At 41.1% G+C, this 21,664-nt stretch overlaps 1 protein-coding gene across 1 annotated transcript in view; it reads right to left on the reverse strand.

Annotated features, from left to right (window-relative positions):
• The window catches only part of LOC122810505, a 1,366,849-nt gene that overhangs the window by 505,496 nt on the left and 839,689 nt on the right, over window positions 1-21,664 (reverse strand). The gene's annotated exons all lie outside the window — the stretch shown is intronic.

Raw genomic sequence — 21,664 nt, forward strand, 5'->3', positions numbered from 1 at the left:
TTGATTGATCTTGCACCAAATCTTCACCTTCACTTAGAACAAATAAGGAAGAAAATGAATTCCCTCTCATTTAGGGCCTATAAAATTTCCCCCTTCACTCCAGAACAACCAGGAATGCCATAAGCAAAGGTATTGGAACTTGCCCAGTCTGAATGTGGACTTAAATACAAAAAAAACAGTGCACCAGGATGACACACAATAGCGTTTATTAGTACAAAAATAAAAAACTGAACAGAGGTAAGCGCTTTCACAACATTAGTTAAAAATGTTAAGAATAAAATAAAACATGTTAAAAGCATTGATTTATTTTAACATGTTTTATTTTATTCTTAACATTTTTTATCGTGATATATATAAATAATATATATATATATATATATATATATATATATATATATATATATATATAGATATATATAGATACATATACTTCTTATGTTTATAAAAGGTTTTTAGTGGTCTACTAGAAATATCTACATTTATATATTTTATATTCACTGTTTTAAGATAATATGTTTTAAAATAGAGATGTATATATATTTTTTTGCTGTCTCTTAATATATATTTTTTTGCTCTCTTTAAATAGTAGCTAATTGTGACATCACTGATTCTGCTTAATTGATGACTAAGCTGCTATTTAAGAGCTGAAGTGCATTTTAACTTTGTCTGATGAAGCAACTACTGTTGTGAAAGCGCTTACCTCTGTTCAGTTTTTTATTTTTGTACTATTAAATGCTATTGTGGGTCACCCTGGTGCACTGTTTTTTTGTATTTATTCCCATTTTTTGCAGCTTGGTCTTACCTGCAGCCGTTTCTTTGTTTGAATATGGACTTCCCTGGTTGCATCAGCATCCAAGGAAAAACTCCTCCACCATCCAAAGTATAAGCAATTCTATCTGCCATTTTATTACCCTCTCCACTGGAAATTATCATTGTATCACACTTAAAGTCAAGTGGTTACCTGTCCAGAAAGTGCCAACTTGATTCTTGAATCCCAACTCTACAAGCGCCTCAAAGATCACTCCTGTCCTTTCCTCACCTCCAACCTCTTTACAGGTCCTACCCTCACCTCCAACCACTTCAGATGACCCCCCCCCGGTTACAACATAAGAAGTCTTACCACACTGGTTCTCTTCTTAAATGTCCCAGAACCAGACTTCATTTTAATAATCACGCCTTCTCCATCCTAGAACCCAAATTTTGTTAAAGCCTCCCTACTAGTCTTAATGACCTTACTCACACCTATTACTTTGTGCTCAGCTTAAATATCATCTCAAGTCAGTTTTTAAATTATTTCCCTCTCAGCACACATCAACTAATCCGTCACTTTTCCCTTCACCAGTCAGGCACATTTGTCTTTCTTACATTATTTCTCAACACTAATAAGCAGCATTTCTTCCACATTGTGTATGTTGTTTATACTTAAATTCTATGTGCCATTATTTTCTCTATTATTTACACTTTGCATTCTACCCCTTCACTATTAAACTTCCTTCTTCTCTCCTTACTCTAACCCTCTCTTTCTACTGTCCTTTGTACATTATATTATTATTGTTATTGCCATCTGCACACAGCATTTTGTTTGTCTTTATAATACTTCTTGTTAACTTTTCATGTAAAGTTAACTTTAAAATTCCTTGCAGTGGACAGTTTAAAATATGTAGAAAATACGTTTAATCCAGATGATGAGTTGGAGTGGCTGGAATATAGTTGGCAGGTTAGACTCAATGCTTGCTGCCCCCTGGTCTGAACAATAGAGAAGATTTTATTACGTACCCTAAACGTAAAGGGTTAAAACACTAAGTATGTGGTCATGTGATTTTTTTTTAAGTATTTAAATATGTGTTTTTGAATGTTAACTTCCAGTCTGTAGAAGTCTTATTACAGCTGAAAGCACTTACTGGAATTTATTGTGGAATTGTCCTTAGATTTTACTAAAGCAGCTTGATTTCCTTTGGTTTTGTTTTTTGGTTTTTACTTCTTGTTTAACTTGCTTGCCTACTGATGTATATATTTGTCCAGGCTAATAATTAAATAGGTCCATTTGGATCAGTGCTCTACCCTGGTTACCAAACTTACATAAATAAACAAACTGTGATGTCTATCTCTGGTACTAAAGCCAAAACCTTCCACAGTGCCATATATTTGAATTATGACCCAAGTCTACCTGTGGAAAGGGGAGAAGAAAGACAGTGATGATTTCCAGTCCATGAGCAAAAGAGAGGGAAAAATCAGAAAAGGAGAAAGATATGGAGGGAACTAATACTGCAACAGTGATCAGTAGGACATCTACTACTATTCTGGTAAGTTCTTACACAACTGTACTATGTCCTTCCTTAGATCACTGTTTCAGTATACCAAACTGTTGGGTGATTCTCCAAGCTTAAGATGAAAGAACGGTGGTCGGACGCTGTATAGGAAAACTGTCCAGTACGCTTGAAATGACTGACCTGGCGAAGGCAGTCCTGGATCCAGACTAGGCATCCACTCTGCAATGTTTTGTAAAGGTGTGTACAGAACTAGCTACTTCAAGAATACCGGTAAAAGGCGCCAGACATAGTTCTCAACCTAAGAGGCCAGTGTAGAACACAGATCATAGCAATGTGTGACAAACTGTGAAAATGTGGAACACCCTATTTCCACATTCCGTGAAAGGCATACCTTGACTATGGCCATTCAACCAAAATATATGCATGGACGCGTGCACACACACACACACACACACACACACACACACACACACACACACACACACACACACACACACACACACCCTTGTCATACCTCTCAGCTGCCTAGAATTTACACAATGCCCAAATTTTTGTCTAATTTTTTTGTCTGTTCCTCATAAAAGATGTTGTTTTCTGGCAAATCAGAGGAATGAAATAATAAGGTAATAACTGAAATGAGTTTCAGACATCATATCCTTCAGATCATGTATGGTAATCCAGCCCGTTATTCTAGCAACTTTCTAAGTTTATAAGAGCAATATTTAAACTGTTCCTTTTTTGGCCCTTTGCCCCCACATTGATTAAGGCTATGTCCAGATTTCTTGTGCTAAGAGGTTGAAAGCTATGATGCTCAGACTCGCACACATTTACCCTTGTCATACCTCTCAACTGCCAGAATTTTGCAGAGTGCCCAAATTTGTGCCTCATATTTTTGGTCTGTTACTCATAAAATATGTAGTCTTTAGGCAAATCACATAATAATGAAGTAAATTAATGACAGAAATTTGAGTTTCAGACATCCTATCCTTCAGATCATGTATGGTAACACAAAACTTGTTATTCTAGCAACTTAAGTTTATAAGAGCAATATCTAAAAACTGTCCCTATTTTTGTGGTTTGGCTACTGGCTTTGTCCAGATTTCTTAGTCTAGGAGGTTCAGAGGTACTTGTTTAAAGAGTGGGAGAAAAAATAAAATAGAAGCAAAACAGTATCAAAGCAAATAACTGCAATACCAGCATATAAAAGGATTCATTTTAACTGCTGGTATTCCAGTTATTTACTTTAGCACTGTTTTGCTTCTGTTTTATTTTTTCTCCCTCTCTTTAAACGTGATTTTCCAAAAACATTTCTACATGAATGGTCATGTATTTGGGAGCTCTCATTGGCTCCCATCCTCAGGGATAGTTATTTGATTGGCTCACATACTGCAATGGAGATTGGCTGTAACTGCAGAATATGAACCAACCAAAAACTATGTAGCATAGCCAATGGTGTTCAATGTGGAACAGCAGAGAAGCTATTTGATTGGTTTGTATACCACAATGCTGACTGAAAGTAATTGCGGTATGCAACTCAATCAAAAGCCGTGTACTGGAGCCAAAGCTGCTCAATGCATAACAGCGGAACAGTGGGTTCACTTATGGTCGAATGCGGAGCATTCTGCATAATCTGGAGCACTTGACTGCTCAGATAAGGCTACTGGATCTTCTGGAATGTCCCTTTACTGGAAAGTTAGGGGGTTTGCCATACTGAGAATAGCATAAGGCAATGCATTCAGAGATCCAGTTAACAACAGCTTGTTTAGAAATTGGGTTCCCTAGTTTTGAATCCTGGAAGAGACAAATGGTTCAAGTTGTGGATGTTTTTCTCTTATCTAAGGAAAATCTGAGTTGTCTGTTTTATTTATTTTTAAGTATTTATTTTACATTTGTTGACTGGGTTTGTCTGACTGAGCTTTAGAGCCCTTTTTCAGCGGAGGCCCGAGGAGAAAAGTTCCAACATAGTATACAATTTTCATTATATATTAGCATTAAACAGCAATGTTACAGGATTACTACAAGGCATTACGTAGCAATACAATGTTATACAGTGTCAATAATCAGGAGTATAGCAAAGCTCTTTCAAGATGTATAAAAATAAATAATATGTCATTAGGATTAATACAGTTTTTGGGGTAAGTGGTTACAAAAACCCAGTTTTATCATAAAATAGTTGCATGAAGACAAAAGAGTTACAACAGAATGTTTCTCTGAGGCGATTTGTTTAATAGGTTTTAGAAGACAGTAGAAAGAGTAGTCAAGGAAGATTAGAGAGGGCTAGTGAGAAGAGTGAGTTAAGGGCAGAAAGTAGATTAAGGTATGGGAAAGCAGGGAATGTTTAAAGGAGACAGAGTGCAGTGGCGTGACCAGTGACTTTTAAAGTGCTCTTTGGTGGCTGTCTGAAATTGTTTAGGCTGTGTAAGGGTCCTTGATTTTCATCAAGGGAATGAAGTATTCTTTTCCCCTTGTTATGTGGGTTAGGGAAGAAGGTGGACAGGTTAATAGCCTGATTAAGAGACCGTTCTTTTACCACTCTGTGAAAAAATAGTAAGGGAGGGATGGCCATAAGAGCCTGCAACTCTGAGACTCTTCTGGCCAAAGTGAGGACTACCAGGAGAATGGTGTTACAAGTACAGAATTTGAGAGAAGCAGAGGCTGCTGGCTTAAAGGGAGGTAGCCTTTTTCCAGCACAAAACTGAGGCTCCAAGCAGAGGGAATAGCTTTCATATGTGTTTCAAGTGGAGTACACCTTTAAGGAACTGTTTAACCTCTGACCTAGCCAGAAGAGGGGGCTCCAGAGGTAAACAAGCAGATACAGCTGAAATGTGTGCCTCCACTAATTGAGTAGTATGTTAGATCAGATTTTAGTGCTTTACATGAATAGGAGAGGACAGTCAGAAGCTAGTTTGAACTGGATCCTGTTTTTTAGGCAGACACCATATAGAAAATACTTTCAATGCGGCTGTGTAAGACTTTCTTCTTGCCTCCTGGAGAGCCTTCAGCACTTCCTCAGAGAACTGGTGTCTAAAAGGGATCAGAATCAGTATACACCCATACTGGAAGTTTGAGGGATGGTAGTTGAGGATGCAGAAACAAGCCCTACTGTTAAGTGAGCAAGTTCACTATGGAGGATTGTTTCTGGTGATGGCCCTTGACTAAATGGAAGAAATGGGAGAACCAATGGTGCCTTGGCCAAAATAAGTCACCTGCAAGATCCTTGGGTATTCCTTTTGCATCTTTAGGAAGACCTTAGGAAGAAGAGAAAGTAGAGGGAATGCATAAAGATACTTCCCCTTCCAAGGAGAAAGATTAAGAATAAGGACAAGTTGAGAATGTTTGATCCTGGCTGCAGCTAACTTAGCAAAAATCTCTTTCCAGAGGGGGAAAAAACAGTCCAAATATGGTTTTAAGCAGAGTTTTATTCAACAATGGAGGAGTGTTCTTGCCTTCCAAGGAAAGGACGTTGTATCCATTTTCCAAAGTTGAAGACAGTAAGTCTTAGTGCAGAAAAGTGGAAGTTGTGTGCTTGTTTAGAGGCAAAAAGCTTCATCTCTGGCACACCCCATTTGTGGGCAATGCCTAGGAAGATTACAACTGTTTAGCATCCATTCATGGGGGGGTATTCCCTTGACCTCCTTAGACTGGCTGCCAAGGTATTTTCCTGTAAAGGAATGTAAACTGCTTGGAAAGAAAGATTTGCTTTTGTGGCCTGATCCCAAGCTAAAGGGCCAGATGGCAAGATCTGGTGCACCTCTGCTTGTTTATGTAGTAAATGACTTTGGTGCTATCTGTGAACACTCTGACTTCCAAAGGTAACTGAAGTTCTGTACAGCCTGTACTAGTGCTCTCATTTCCTTTAAACTGGTGTGTTCTTATGTTTTTTGGCCACTGTCCCTGAACTTTCAGCACTGTCTGATGCATGTGTGTGTAGCTCCTGATTTACTGTCTGCAATCTGAAAGGCAGGCCGGGGTTGAGCTTTAATAGTGCTAAACACCAAAGGATCTCCTTCTTTAAGCAAGGTATTAGTGGAAGAAGTGCATTCAGTTGCTTTGAATGCTGGGATCTAGTCGAATTTAGGTACCAATGGCTCTTCCCTCATGCTCAGTCTGGTAAAAGGAACCATCACTATGGTCACTGCTATGAGTCCCAGAAATCTGAGAAATTCCCGTACCATACAGGACTGGAAGGGAAGCAGAAAAAGGAAGTAACTAGACAGACTTTCTCTTGGGTGGAGTCATTGTTGACTTTTTGAGGTCGATTGTGAATCCTAGGCCCTAGAGAAGGAAAAGGGTGAAGATGAGATGAGTCAAGATTGTTAGAGAAAAATCTCTCTCTCATGATTATTCTACACAAAATGCATATTAACTTACAATTTCTTTACAAAGATGTTTGATGAATTATTTAATATTTGTTCATGTTAAAAATATGTAGTATAGATAAAACCAAGAATAGACCATGGCCACCAGAGTAATTCCGAAGTCTTTAATGCTGCTCCACACACTAAGCGCTTTCACCATACATTAAATGGCATCATCAGAATGAATGGTAGCTGCTCAACAAGCCATTATTATATACACATTAATTAATCAATAATACAATTAAACACATTCATCTTAAAGTAAAAGTAAAATAATTACTAAATGCATAAAACATATACAAAATGAATCCACACCCCACAAGTGCAATTATTAACTAAAAATATAAAAACTATACTATTACATTAATTACAATAATTATAAATATATATACTTAAAAATATCTAAATTATGCATGCCCTTTGTCTCAAAATAGGTCCTAAAGAAATAAAATCATTCAATCCAGGTGGCATTGTTGCATTCAACATAACCTGCCATTTATATTCTAGTAGTTCTACCTTTAATTTTTCATCGCCTATTCTAGTATTAGATTATATGCTAGACAGTTAAATTTGGCTTTGTTTTTTAAAGATCGAATTGAAGTAAATAATGTTTTGACAAATGACTCAACAACAGGTGGCTTAACTAAAAAAAGTACATTTATTTCACCATACAATAGTGAAGTCGCATTATTTGAGAAATGTGTATTGGTAGGATGTTGAATGCCATCAAAATGAAACAAAATGTTCATTATGAAGACAATTTAAACAGAAGTGAAAGGGAAGCATTATCAGAAATGGCAGGCAATAGTGAATTAAGAATTATGAAACCAGATAAAGGTGGGGGGGGGGGCTGTTATAATGTCCAAATTTTATTATATAGCTAAAATGCATGAAATTTTGGATGACCCCACCACTTATCTTCGAGTTTCTCAAAATGAGTTAAATATAGCCTACCATAAGATAGATTTGTTTTTGTTAGATGCATTATACCAAGGAGCAATAAATTGTGATATTACAATTTCCTTAAAGTTGATTACCCAGTCACCCCCGCTGTGTTTGGAATTCCCAAAATCCATAAAGGTTTGTATGATCCACCTTTTAGAGCTATAGTGTCATTGAAGGGCTCTAAAACTGAGCCCATGGCAGCATATGTGGACAGAAATACACAACGAGTGGTGGCTGGGGCTCAACATATTGTAAAAGATTCTTGGCATTGTTTGCAAAGGCTCAATAAATTACAAAATGGAGACACTGAATGGTCTTTCTTAACTATTGACATAGTAAATTTATTCACAGTTATATCTCATGATGAAGGTATAAATTATTTTACAGAAAGTTTAGTGAAGAGCAAATGTTTGAGTAGTGATAAAGTGAATTTATTAGTATCCTGTATGGAGATAGTACTCAAGAATAATTATTTGACCTAGAAGGGGAGATTTTCCATCAAATTTCAGGTGTAGCCATGGGGGCAAAATGTGCCCCCATTTTTGCCAACTTGGTTTTGCTCCATTGGGAGGAAGAATTCGTTTTGAATTCAATATACAAAGATAAAACTGTCTTATACAATCGATTTCTTGATGATGTCCTGATTCTGTGGAAAGGTAGTGAAGAAGAGGCCATTTCATTTGTGGAATATCTTAATGCTACAACTACGTTTTTTAAATTCACTAGTAAATGGAACAACAAAACAATAGATTTTTTGGACATAACCTTAACCAAAACCATTGATGGTGTTGAGAGTAAAATTTATAGGAAGGAAACATATAATAACTCTTTATTACATTACAACAGTTGCCACCCCACACAACAACGTAGGGGTATAATGAAAGGGCAAATGGTACGGTTGTCCAGACTTATTAGTGATAACAAAGTTTTGGAACAAGAATTGTATATATTGGTAGGGATGTTTCTTAAAAGAGGCTATCCCCTTAAATTGTTGACCAAAATACGTAAGGAGGTATTGAACAAGATCGATACTGTGTTTTTACCCATAGTTAGGATGAACAATATAGAAATTTTGAGAACATCCAAAGGTGAAAATTTTAATGATTCAAGAGTGTTGGTACTCAAATATAATAACCAGATAAAAGGGATAGTGGACTCAGTACGTACAGCATGGGATGTTTGTTTCAATTGGGAACTTAAAAACTTTTTAGGTTGCACTCCCAGAATAGTTTATTCTAGGGGAAGAAACATTAAAGAGTTTCTAACAACATACACCCCGATATACAACATCAAAAATGAATGAGACACCCAAACAACCACCACCTCAGAACACAACACCTGCAACACAGACACCCAAACAACCACCACCTCAGAACACAACACCTGCAACACATAGACCTCACAGTCAGAGTGTCAAACAGTCACAGCCCTTAAGGCCAAACACAATGCCAGACACACTAGTCATTGGTGACTCCATAGTCAGACACACTGACGTCCCGCTCACCAGACTGAGTAAGGAGAAGGTCACAGTAAGCTGCCTGTCGGGTGCTAGAATCCGCCACATAACGCAAGCACTCAGGTCTCTCAACAGCAGGTACAAATACGACTCAGTCATTGTCCACGCTGGTGTAAACGACCTGAGACGTACCTCATTGGACTACATGAAAAGAGACATTGAGGAGCTCTCTGATTATGTAGCCCAGGCAGGTATGACCCTGACCTTGAGCAGTATCCTACCTTCACCAAGAATGATGCCACAATACAGAGATAAGATGATCAGCTTTAACAATTGGCTTAAACTCTGGTGTCATTCAAAGGGGATCCAATGTCTGTCTGCCTGGGATGACATGCTGGACAAGCCACGCTGCAGGACGGCTTGCACCTGTCACCCTGGGATTCCGGATATTGGCAAAGGCACTTGCCACCCCATAGTGCCTTTTTAGGCAAGGCTCAAATTCTAAACCTACCACCCTAGAACACAAAAAGGAAAAAACTAAGGGTAATGCTGCTCAATGCCAGAAGTCTAAATCTCAAAATGCACGCACTCGAGGCCCTTCTCAGTATGGAGAACATCGATGTCTGTGCAGTGACAGAAACCTGGTTCAAGGCTCCTGAGAGCACCCCAGCACTATCAGGTCTTACCTCTTATCATGCCCGCCGCAAAATCCGGACAATACCAAGAAAGGAGGGGGGGTAGCCATATTCATCAAAGACACCCACACCTCAAGACTGGTGGCAACGCACGATGCATCGGAGACCATCCAGGTGCAATTAACCATAGGCAAGACTGCTCTGCAAATTGTAGCATGTTACAGGCCACCCTCACAAACTCAGGAACCTCACATGGCCTTCCTGAAAACACTAGAGGGGATAAATGTATCACCAAACACCATCATACTAGGTGACTTCAATTACCCTAATATAGACTGGGAACACTACTCAAGCCCAAACACCCTAGCCCAAAAGTTCCTGGAATTCATAAACTCAAATGCCATGGAACAACTAGTCACCATCCCCACAAGAGGAGAAAACATACTTGATCTCATCATCACGAACATGGGAGCACAATGTTCAACACCGAAGTATACCCTCACTGGTGAGATCAGATCACAAACTAATCTCGCTGGAGGTCCTCATCCCACCCCACCTGAAATAAAAAGACCACAGTAAAGAACTTCGAAGCCGACTTCACACTTCTAAAGACTAGTGTGGTCTCCTTTAAGGCCCCGAGCGGAAAACAGTACTCAAGCCGCTGAATCACTTACAAATGCCTTCTACCAGCACCTGCAGGACTGCATGGATAAGGCAATCCCAAGCAAAACAAAGACTCTTTGTACCAAAGGCAAGCGTCCAGTCTGGTGGACCCCAGCCATAAACAAACTCTACAACAAAAGGAGGAAGCTACTACAAGATAGAGCAAAATCCTTAAAAGGTAAGACACCCTTGATCACTATAAGTAAAAACTAAGAGCTCTCATAAAATCATCCAAAGCAAATTTTGAGAGAAAAATAGCTAAAGACTCAAAAGACAATCATAAGGCCTTCTTTAGCTATGTTAGAAACCTGGGAGGAACCTCCCAGATATGCTCAGAACTAGTTCAAAATGATGTGAAGATTACTGATCCTACAGACATTGCCAACATACTGGCTGACAGGTTCAGTGCAAACTTCTCCCCTCCCCAAAAGGAGAGATATCTATACCAGCGATTGCAGCCCCCAAACATCTCCAACGCCCAAGTGAGAACTGCTCTCCAAAGCAAAAACACAGCATCCATGGGACCTGATGGTGTCCCCGGCTGTGTGCTCCACGAACTCAACGAGAATTAAACCCACAGCTAGGACAGCTGTTTAATCATAGTCTTACCTCTGGATACCAGGAGTGGCGACTGCAACTGTGGTCCCACTTCACAAAGGCGGTGCCTCCACCGACCCTGGAAATTACCGCCCATTAGCTTGACAAGCCTTATCTGCAAAGCCATGGAGAGGATCATAATGGACCTCATAAATAAAGACATAGGGAATTTGCAGACTTTGGATCCATCCCAGTTTGGCTTTGTCAAAGGCAGATCATGCCTTCTAAACTTGGTTGACTTTTTCAAACAGTCACCAAAGCCATTGATGAGGGAAAGGCAGTCCATACAGCCTACCTCGATCTGGCGAGGCCTTCGATACAATACCCCACTCGGGTATCATTGAAAACTCATCAGCTTAAATGTTAACCCATACATCACAAGATGGGTTGCAAACTGGCTGAGTGACAGAACCCACAGGGTCAGAGTTGCTGGCGCCATGTCAGACTCAAAGCCTGTCACAAGTGGTGTACCACAGGGCTCAGTCCTGGGCCCACTCTTGTTTGGCATCTACTTTTCCAAGTACAAGCAAACACAGGAGGGTTATGGCTGACAAAGTTTGCAGATGACTGCAAACTGGGCCATAGTAGAAAACACATCTGACACAGATATCCTTCAGAAGGGTCTCACAGAAACGGATAACTGGTGCCAGAGCCATGGCCTAAAGTTAAATGCCAAAAATGCATAGTCATACCCTTCGGAAATACAAGGTTACCCCTAGCTACCAAATAGGTGGCAATCCACTGAGCATAGAAGAAGTTATCAGGGACCTGGGGACCCAGGTTGATAGTAGTCTGTCATTCGACACCCATGTAGCTAAAGTAGTTAGGAAGACCTTCTACATTGCCCACCTTATCATGAAGGGATTCTCATCTAGATCAAGGGAGGTCATAGTCTCCCTATACTCATCACTCATCAGACCAATGATTGAGTACAATGCCCCATTCGAATGTATCTGACCCGACACTTGCAGCAGCTGGAGAGGCCACAAAAGTTCCTCACCAAAAGGATAAAGGGTCTCAAACATCTGTCCTATGCTGCCCGACTGAAAGAACTCCAGCTCTATTCAGTCACCGCTTGCTCAGAGGTGACCTTTGCCTAACATACAAGGCCATGTCAAACCCAGATTTGATGAATATGCTTCACCTCAAAAATCTAGATCCGTCAGAGCCACAAGGGCGAGACTTAAACCTCGACACGGCTATTAATAGGACGCGCTGGAGGGATAGATTCATCACCCAAAGACTCCCTATGCTGTGGAATAAAATCCCGGTATATGTGAGGCAGAGCACCTCGCTGGCCTTGTTCAAGAGAAATCTTGACCAATGGATGGGAGATCGCAGATATACCCCAGGGATTACCTCAGTGTCACTGCTCAACAGAGGCACAGCAAAATAATGGGTATAGTTCCCCATACTAAAGGGGTGGCGTAAGCCACAAAACTATGGGCTAGGCTTGTAAATGCCCTCGGGCAGATAGCCTAGTATGAACCTATGAACCTATGAACCTATGAATAGATGTGGGAGGTGTAGGGTTTGTAGATTCATCAAAGACTACACTATGTAAGTGTACAGGGCTATAATAGGACTATTCCATGTCCAGGTAGGGTCAATTGTAACACCCAAAGGGTGGTTTATTTAGCCACATGTACCAACTGTAGTGCATTCTACGTTGGCAAGACTATTTGAAGATTGAAAGACTGGATAGGTGAACATCTTAGGGCCATCAAGAATCAAGATTCCCATAATGCTCTATATTCACATAGTACAGTTTATATTAATTTCAGGAGATTCCTATTTTTTGTTATAGATAGGGTGTTGTTTAATGAAAAAGGAGGCGATGAAAAATTAAAGGTGGAACTACTAGACTATAAATGGCAGGTTATGTTGAATGCAACAATGCCACCTGGATTGAATGATTTTATTTCTTTAGGACCTATTTTGAGACAAAGGGCATGCATAATTTAGATATTTTTAAGTATATCTATATATAATTATTATAATTAATGTAACAGTATAGTTTTTATATTTTAAGTTTATAATTGCACTTGTGGGGTGTGGATTTGTTTTGTATATGTTTTATGCATTTAGTAATTATTTTACTTTAAGATGAATGTGTTTAATTGTATGATTGATTGATTAATGTGTATATAATAATGGCTTGTTGAGCAGCTACCATTCACTCTGATGATGCCATTTAATGTATGGTGAAAGCGCTTAGTGTGTGGAGCAGCATTAAAGGCTTCGGAATTACTCTGGTGGTCGTGGTCTATTCTTGGTTTTACTAGTTCAATATCCACTGGACATTTTCATTTTTTGTCATATGTAGTATAGATGCATAGTTATGCAAATCACAATTACTTATTGTAGTTCTGAGTGTTTCACAACTGAATTCTAATATCAAGCTGCAAGTGTATTAACAGATGACTGAATGTAATAAAAGTGCTGAAGGAGTTAAGGGATGTTACAAAGACTGGTTTCTGAAAGCAAGAAACAGCACACTGTATGTAAGCTCTGACCTTCTCAGGCTGGGATAGATAGTTACAAGGAATGTTGGGGAGTTACAATGTACTGGTACTAAAGTGTACAAGGTCAGGAAACAAGATTGCTTAACAAGCCAGGTGACCTGTACTTTTCTAAAACATTACTGGTACTAAAAAAACATGATTGTTCATGTGTAGCATTAAGCGAGAAGCACGAGGGTCTGCAGAAATCCTATTTGACCACATCAGTATTCTGCATGCATGATACTGATAAAAATTTAAATAAAGTGTGTGTTTTTGCTGCTTGGTGAGACTGACTTTAAATTGTGTAGATAAGTCTCCCAGCATTGACATATGTGGATTTAAATAAAATGAAAATGTTTTGCACATCCTGAAGAGTTATTCTTGACTCAAGACTAAAAGGTAATTAATGTTATTTATGTATATTTTAAACTGCACTTTAACAAGAGTACCTGCTAAGATGGTGCCTGTATTAACAATTTACTTAAATAAGGGAATATATGTATTCCCTTTGCTCTGCAGAAGGCTATGACAGGGGCAAGGCATTTTGTGAAAACCCCTGAGACAGTGGAAAGCCCAAAGGGCAAAGCAGAGAACTGAACATGTGATGAGCCAGCAAAAAACCTCAAATATTTCCTGTAAGCAGGATGGACAGGAATGTGAAAGATACATATTCTTTAGGCTGAGGAACACTAAGAAGCCTTGAGGTAGAACGAGAGGCAACAGAGTCTGTAGAGATGACATTTTACCTGTAGAAAAGTGATGAGAGTGGAGAGATCCAGAATTGGTCTCCATTCCACATTTTTTCTTGGTACAAGGAATAATCTGAAATAGAACCCTTTTCCTACATACTCAGAGGGAACACATTCTATTGTACCCTGCTGAATTTGAGTTTGGATTACAGGATACAGCAGATGAACTTGAATGTGAGGAGGCAGGGGGAATGCCCACGAATGGGTTGTTTGGAGAGGGGCAGGGAATGAAGCAGAGGGTAGTCACACAAACTCATATGGATAGGGAGGACTCCCAGATCTGGAGTCCCCCTCAGATTTTTCCTGAAATAAAACTTTTTGGCCATATGGGAAGGCCTAGATTCCCTCTGAGCAAAAGAAGATAAAATAATTCCTTTGGTATCTGGGAAACAGAGTAAAGTACAGTTTTGTACCTACCATAAATGTAGATGTTCGCGTGTTCACCCTGCTGCAGTCATCACACTTGGGTTATCCTGCTGTCAGGCGGTCCCGCAGTCGGCCTGAATTCCAAAGTCTTGGTCCGGCGTCGGTTGCTGTCACTTCTTCCCTGACATCAGTGCACCAGGGGTATATAAGAGGCATCCGACGCCATTTTCTTCAGTTTTTCTTGCCCCAGATGTCAGGTGCCCCCAATAGGTAGGCAATATATATATATATATATAGCTAGATAAAAATAAAACAATACCTTTAGGCACAAGCAAATACACCACAGAGGTTGCATAGGATAGAGTGGTATAGATAAGTTCAGCTAGTTCAGAGGGGATGGAGGGAGGGTAACCTGGACTGCAGCAGGGTGAACACTCGAACATCTACATTTATGGCAGGTACAAAACTATACTATGTTCATCGTGTTACCCTGCTGCAGTCATCACACTTGGGTTGAATCCCAAAGCTAAGGATGGGAGGTGGAGTTAAACAGGGTTAGAAGAAGCTAGTAGGCCCTGCAAAACTGCAGTGGCAAAACCAGCTCTAGTCTTAGAATAAAATGGTAAGTGATAGTGTTTGGTGAAGGTGTGCACTGAACTCCAAGTTGCAGCTTCCAGAATATCCTTGGTTGGCACTCCCCTGAGAAAGGCTGCTGATGTAGCTGCAGCCCTGGTGGAGTGGGACCTAATGTTAGCAGGTACCGGTTTCCCATGATACGTGTAGCAGAAACGTATGCAATGCCCTATCCATTTAGAAATAGTCTGTTTTGAGATGGCTTTTCCTTGTGATCCTGTAGCATAGGCTACAAAGAGCCGGTCAGTTTTTTTCTGAAAGCCTTAGTTTTATCCAAGTAGTAACGTAATTGCCTGTGAATGTCCAAAGAGTGCAGGAGTCTTTCGCCTTTGTTCTGGGGATTTGGGAAAAAGGTGGGCAAATGAATGGTTTGGTTTAGGGCCACATTGGATACCACCTTTGGCATAAAGGAAGGGTTAGTTCGTAGAGAGACACTGTCTTGATGAAAAATGAGGAAAGGCTCCACTGCCATTAGTGCCTGTAGCTCTGAGACTCTTCTAGCTGAGGTTATTGCTAGTAGCAGGGCAGTTTTCCACGAAAGAAATTTTAAATCAGCTGAAAAAGCTGGTTCAAAGGGCGGCAGTGTAAGCTTTTCCAGAACAAAGTTGAGATCCCAAGTAGGTGTTGGTACTCTCCTTGGCGGTCTTATGTTCTTAGCCCCTCTGAGGTACTGTCTTAGGAGTGGATGTGAGAATAAAGGGGGATCCGTGCTGTAATGAGCTGAAATTGCTGAGGCGCGGATCTTAATAGATGAAAACGAAAGTCCTTTGTGCAACATCTCAGTTAAATATTGTAGAATCTGAGGAATGTTTGGATCAAGGGGATTTTGGCCTTTAGCCTGGTTCCAGGCACAAAATCTTTTCCATTTGTCTGAATAGGTTTTCCTGGTGCTGGGCCTTCTGGCCTCCAGAATTACATCCATAACAGCTTTGGATAGAGGTGTTGGCTGGTTGTTTAGGTAATTTACCATGCAGCCAGATTTAAAGTCTTGAGCTGGCTGTGTAGAATCTGACTGTTTTGCTGGGTGAGCAGGTGAGGAATTTGTGGTAAAATCCATGGTGGGCCGTGGGCCATGTTCCTTAGAATTGGATACCAATGCTGGCGTGGCCAGTCTGGTGCAATGAGTATCATTTGTGGCCTCTCTAATCTGACTTTCAGCAGTACCTTTGCTAGAAGAGGCAGTGGAGGAAAAGCATTCACTGTTAATGTTTTCCAACTGAATGAGAGGGCGTCCACTTTCCAAGCTTGTGGATGGAATGTCCTTGTGCAAAATTTTTGAAGTTGGTAGTTTTGGGGGCTTGCAAACAAATCTATGCCTGGGTCCCCATTTCTGAGCTATCATTGCAAATACTTGTGGATCTAGTTTCCACTCGTGTGGATCCATGATGTTTCTGCTTAGGTCATCTGCCAATGTGTTTTTCTTTCCTGGCAGGAATTGTGCTTGTAATTGAACCTGGTAAGACAGTGCAGTGTTCCACAAGGTTATTGCTTGCCTGCATACAGGGTAGGAATGTGTGCCCCCTTGCTTGTTTATGTACCACATTACTGTGGTATTGTCCGTCTTTATTATTAGTTGTCCTGGGTGTAAGAGGTCCTTGAAAGCTGTTAGGGCATTCTGTACTGCTAGCATTTCTTTTTGATTGATATGCAGATGCCTCTGATCTGTAGTCCATTTGCCCTGAATGCACTGTCCTGCCATGTGTGCTCCCCAGGCATAGTCCGATGCATCTGTTGTCAAAGTTTGCCTGGCTGTGGGTAAGGTGAAAGGCTGACCCTTGTTGAGGTGACATGCCTGTGCCCACCATAGAAACTCCTGTTGAAGGCAGGGAATGAGTGGTATCATTGTTTCCAAGCTGTGGCTGTGCTGAGTCCATACGCTTTTCAGGTACCATTGTAATTTCCTCATATGCAGTTTTGCAAATGGTATTAGTAGTATGCAAGATGCCATGAATCCCAAGGCCTGCAGAATTTTTCTTGCAGGGAGTTGGGTCTTTGTTGCCATTATTCTGAAATATTGAGTCAGCTGTTGTTGCTTGTCTGGTGTGAGATAAGCCATCTGGGCCATTGTATTCAAGCTGGCACCCAGGAATATTATGTTTTGTGAGGGCACTAGTTTTGACTTCTTTTCATTTACTGTGTACCCTAGGCAACTTAGAAGGTGTTTGACAAATGCCAGATGCTTTAAAAGAATGTCCTTGCTTTCTGCTTGAATAAGGCAGTCGTCCAGGTATGGGTATATTTGAATTCCTCTTTGTCTGCAGTATGCAATTACTGGTGCCAGGCATTTTGTGAAGACCCTGGGCGCAGTAGATAAGCCAAAGGGCAGTGCAGAGAACTGATAATGCATTGAACCTGCAATGAAGCGGAGGTATCTTCTGCAACTTTGTCTGATAGGGACATGCAGGTATGCCTCCTTGAGGTCCAACGTTACTAGCCAAGCATTCTTGCCCAGCATGGGAAGAAGCTGCTGTAGTGTTAGCATCTTGAATTTTGGTACTTGCAGATAGGTGTTCAGAATTGAAAGATCCAGAATGGGTCTCCATGCTTTGTCCTTTCTTGGGACTAGAAAGAGTCTTGAGTAAAATCCTTGTCCTTGCTCCTGTGTAGGTACCTGTTGAATGGCTCTCATGTCCATGAGAGCTGTAATTTGTTTTTGTGCCTCTGCCCATTGATTTGGTGGCAGGTTTGGCATTCCTTTTATCCTTGGTAAGGTATGAAAGTGGAATCTGTATCCTTGAGAGACAATGTTTAGGACCAATTTGTCTTTTGTGATGATGTGCCAGTTGCCTGCAAAAAATGCTAACTTTCCTCCCAAGGGAGCTGCCAGGAGAGATTTGCTTGGTAGTTTGAGGACTGAGTCATTGTGTTTGTCTTCTGCTAGCTTGGGGCCTGTCTTCTCCTCCTTTCTGGGTAGCAGTACCCCATTGGCGAGGTTTGTAAGGGCCTTGTAACTGACCTCTGCCCCTTGGGCATCTGTATTTGCCCCTCTGTGATCTGTCAGAAGCTGGAAAGGACCAGTTTTTTGTTGGCCAATTTCTGCTGAAACAAGGGGGTTGTACCTGCAAAAAATCCTTGACCATCTGCATAGACTTTGCCTTATCCTCCATTTTCTTTAAAACCTCTTCTGCTTTGACACCAAATAATACATCCTGCTATAAAGGTGCATCCAATAATTTTGCGTTAACATGATCAGGAAGGGTATGTCCTTTTAACCAAGCATGTCTACGTATGACAGAGCCAGTAACAGCTGCTCTACAGGAAGCTTCCAACGAATCAAATCCACATTGTAAAGTATGCTTGCCCACCTGTTCAGCTGCATGCAACAGATCCTGCATTCCCTTGCATTCAGATTGTTCAGTATGTGTGCTCATTTTTTGTTTTAATTGAGACATTAGGAATTGCTGATATTTCAGCATGTGAAACTGACAATTTAATGCTCTCATAGCCAGAGTTGCTGAGGTGTATATTTTCTTTCCCAATCTATCTAGGGCTCTGGAATCCCTTTCAGAGGGTACAGGATTTTTAGCCATAGAAGCTTTAGCTCCCTTAGGACCCTGGGAAATTGTTTCTGGGTCAGCCACAGGGCTTTTATAAAGGAATGTGTGTGAGTCAGGTACTCTGTAGTATCTGTCTGGTTTGGCTGGAGCAGGAGGTAGAGAGTCTGGATTTAAACTAGACTCCAAGTAAACATCATCCACAATATCTAAAACTTGAGGGATAGCAAGAGGTCTGTGCTGGGGTAGTAAAAGGAACTCTCGGAGCCTTTTCTTAGAATCAGAGTAGTCCTGGCCTTCCCAGTGGAAATGTTCCCTCATGGTATGTAAAGTTTCCCCAAAGGAGTAGTCTTCAGGGGGAGATGCTGAGGGAATAGAGTCTTCAGCGTCAGAGTCTTCATAAGGTGGAAAAGTGTAATCTTGTTCCTCAGAAGAATCTGAGGAAATTGAAACCTGGTCAGAGGAAGCATAATCCTCCTCTTGTCTTGGTCTTTTATCAGAAGGGGGATGGGAACCCCTGATTAGGGTAATCAAATCTTAAGCCATCTTAAGCATCTGTTTCTTAGGCATGGGGCCTTTAACTGTAGACTGATGTACAGTCTTCTTAGGTTTTAAAGGAGTTTTAAGCTTAGCATAAGATTTAATGGTGAGTGTAGTCGGTCTGAAGACACCTTCTGCAACCGAAGGTGTTTCCACTGCACCGGGGTCTACTTCTGCTCCGGTGTCGGAAGATGGCTGCGTCAGCCTAGTAGACTCCGCTTGAGAATCCACAGCTGTCTGGGGTTCCAGTTCTGCGGTCGTCAGGGGTGCGTAAGTGCCTCACTGAAAACCGGAGAACCAACGACAGGCCCAGAGATGGCCTCGGAGTCTGGCTTGTTCCTAGGCTGCCTGTCCTTATCCTTGCGTTTTTTATGTATGCCGGTCGTCGGCTGCTCCGACAGCAGGAAATAATTAAATTTCCTACCAAAGTAATGTTGTGCGAAGTCAAAACGGCGTTTGATAGTTCGTTTATTAAACCTAGCACAAAACCGACAACCTGTGACGTCGTGGTCTGGGCCTAGGCAAGGAATACAATAGGAATGGAAGTCCTTATGAGGTATTTGCTTCCTACAAGAAATGCAATTGTTAACTTTTTCTGACATCGGACTGAGGCAAGAAAAGGTTCCCCAATGGGGTACTTAGCTTTATTGAAGACTTCGGACTGAAATTCGAATAGAAAATCTCAGGTGTCGGCCGACCGGCACTTGCGAACTGCTTCTGCTTCGGGCACCACGCGGCAAGAAAGACTGAAGAAAATGGCGTTGGATGCCTCTTATATACCCCTGGCGCACTGACGTCAGGGAAGAAGCGACAGCAACCAATGCCGGAGCAAGACTTGGAATTCAGGCCGACTGCGGGACCGCCTGACAGCAGGATAACCCAAATGTGATGACTGCAAGCAGGGTAACACGATGAACATCAAGGATCTTTCTTTACCCCATTCCTGAAGCTGCTTTGAAAAAAACTAGCAACTTCTGGACCAAATAATAAGTCCCTTTTTAAAAGAAAATCTAACAATTTTGCTTTAATATCCTCTGTCAGAGAATGAGAATGCAATCATATAAACCCTCCTGATCACACAGCCAGTTGCAGCTGCACTGGAACAAGCTTCTACTGCATCAGATACATTTGATGTTGTGCTTGGCCACTTAAGAAGCCTAAGCCAGAACGGATAAGGCCTGTTGCTGCTAACTACCTTTCTCAAGTGCAGACAATAATTTGCTCAAATTAGTTACAAGAGATAAGTATTTGGTCATCTGGGGCTGGTAGTTAAGGTCTCTACAGGCACAACTAGATGATGTGTAAACTTTTTTACCCAACACGTCCATTGCTCTGCTGTCCTCCTCACACACAAGAGCATTTGTATTAGGCAGAAACTTTGAGGGTTTGTCATTAAACAAACAAAAGATGGATGGGTCTGCCAGAGGAGTTTTGTACAAAAATTTTAATTCTTCAGAATAACTTGTAAACTCTATCAAGTCTTTTATGGGACTGGAGGCTGGGAATCGGGTGTATTAAAGGTGAATGCAAAGTTGTCCAGGAAGGCCTCTAGAACAGGTGGTACAGCAGCAGGAGTGAGGATGCCCATCTCCAGAAGGCTACAGCACCTTTGATGAATATCAAATTTCTTTGTATTTCCATTCAAAGTGTTTCATCATACTGACAATAGTTTCTCCAACTAAAGCGTCCTCCTCTAGGGAATCATGGGGAATGGCATCCTCATCATCACAGCCCACTTGACCTAGGGAATGGATATGTAATGAATATGCCAAGGAGTGCTAATAAGAGTCTTAGTCATCGTCCTCATCAATCGAAGCGGTTTCTAAAGGCCTCTTTTGAGAAATGGTAGGAGAAGATTACATCAGGGTAGGCCCTACGAAGGAGGGAGGCCTGAGTACCATGATGGCTTTAAATAGGCCCTGAGAGAAGTCCATCCACTCCCCTTCCTGGGATATCTTAGGGGAAGAAAGATTTCTGAATTTGTTTCTTTTTCTTTGGTGCGACATACACTTTTACTAATAAGGGAGGCTCTGACTCCTAGTGCAATTCGATGATGGATCCAGAGATTACTTCCCTAGCAGGAATCGGTGGTTTGCCATCTGGTCTCTCTGAAATAAAAATAATGCAGGGTCCCCCTTCTCACCATTATTGTTAACTACAGTCGCTTCAGACATGTGAACCTCAGATGCCATAATGGCCTCTGTCGGGGTCACAATACTGGGAGTCTGAGCTGTTGTCAGGCATATTGTGGGTTCTAAGGCCTCAGCAGATACATCCAAGTCTGTCTATGGTGCAGTGCTTTCAGACCTATCCCTCTTAAATTTCTTCTTATGAGGGACATCAGGGTCAGACAAATCACCATCTTAACTTGGGCAAGTCACTTTAAACATCATGTTTCCAAATGAGTTGACTGACAAAAATTGAGTACTTAAGGTCTTTGGGATGAAAAACTAA

Source organism: Protopterus annectens, chromosome 9.part0 (genome assembly GCF_019279795.1).
Source record: "Protopterus annectens isolate FY-2018-M chromosome 9.part0, PAN1.0, whole genome shotgun sequence".
NCBI lineage: Eukaryota > Metazoa > Chordata > Ceratodontiformes > Protopteridae > Protopterus > Protopterus annectens.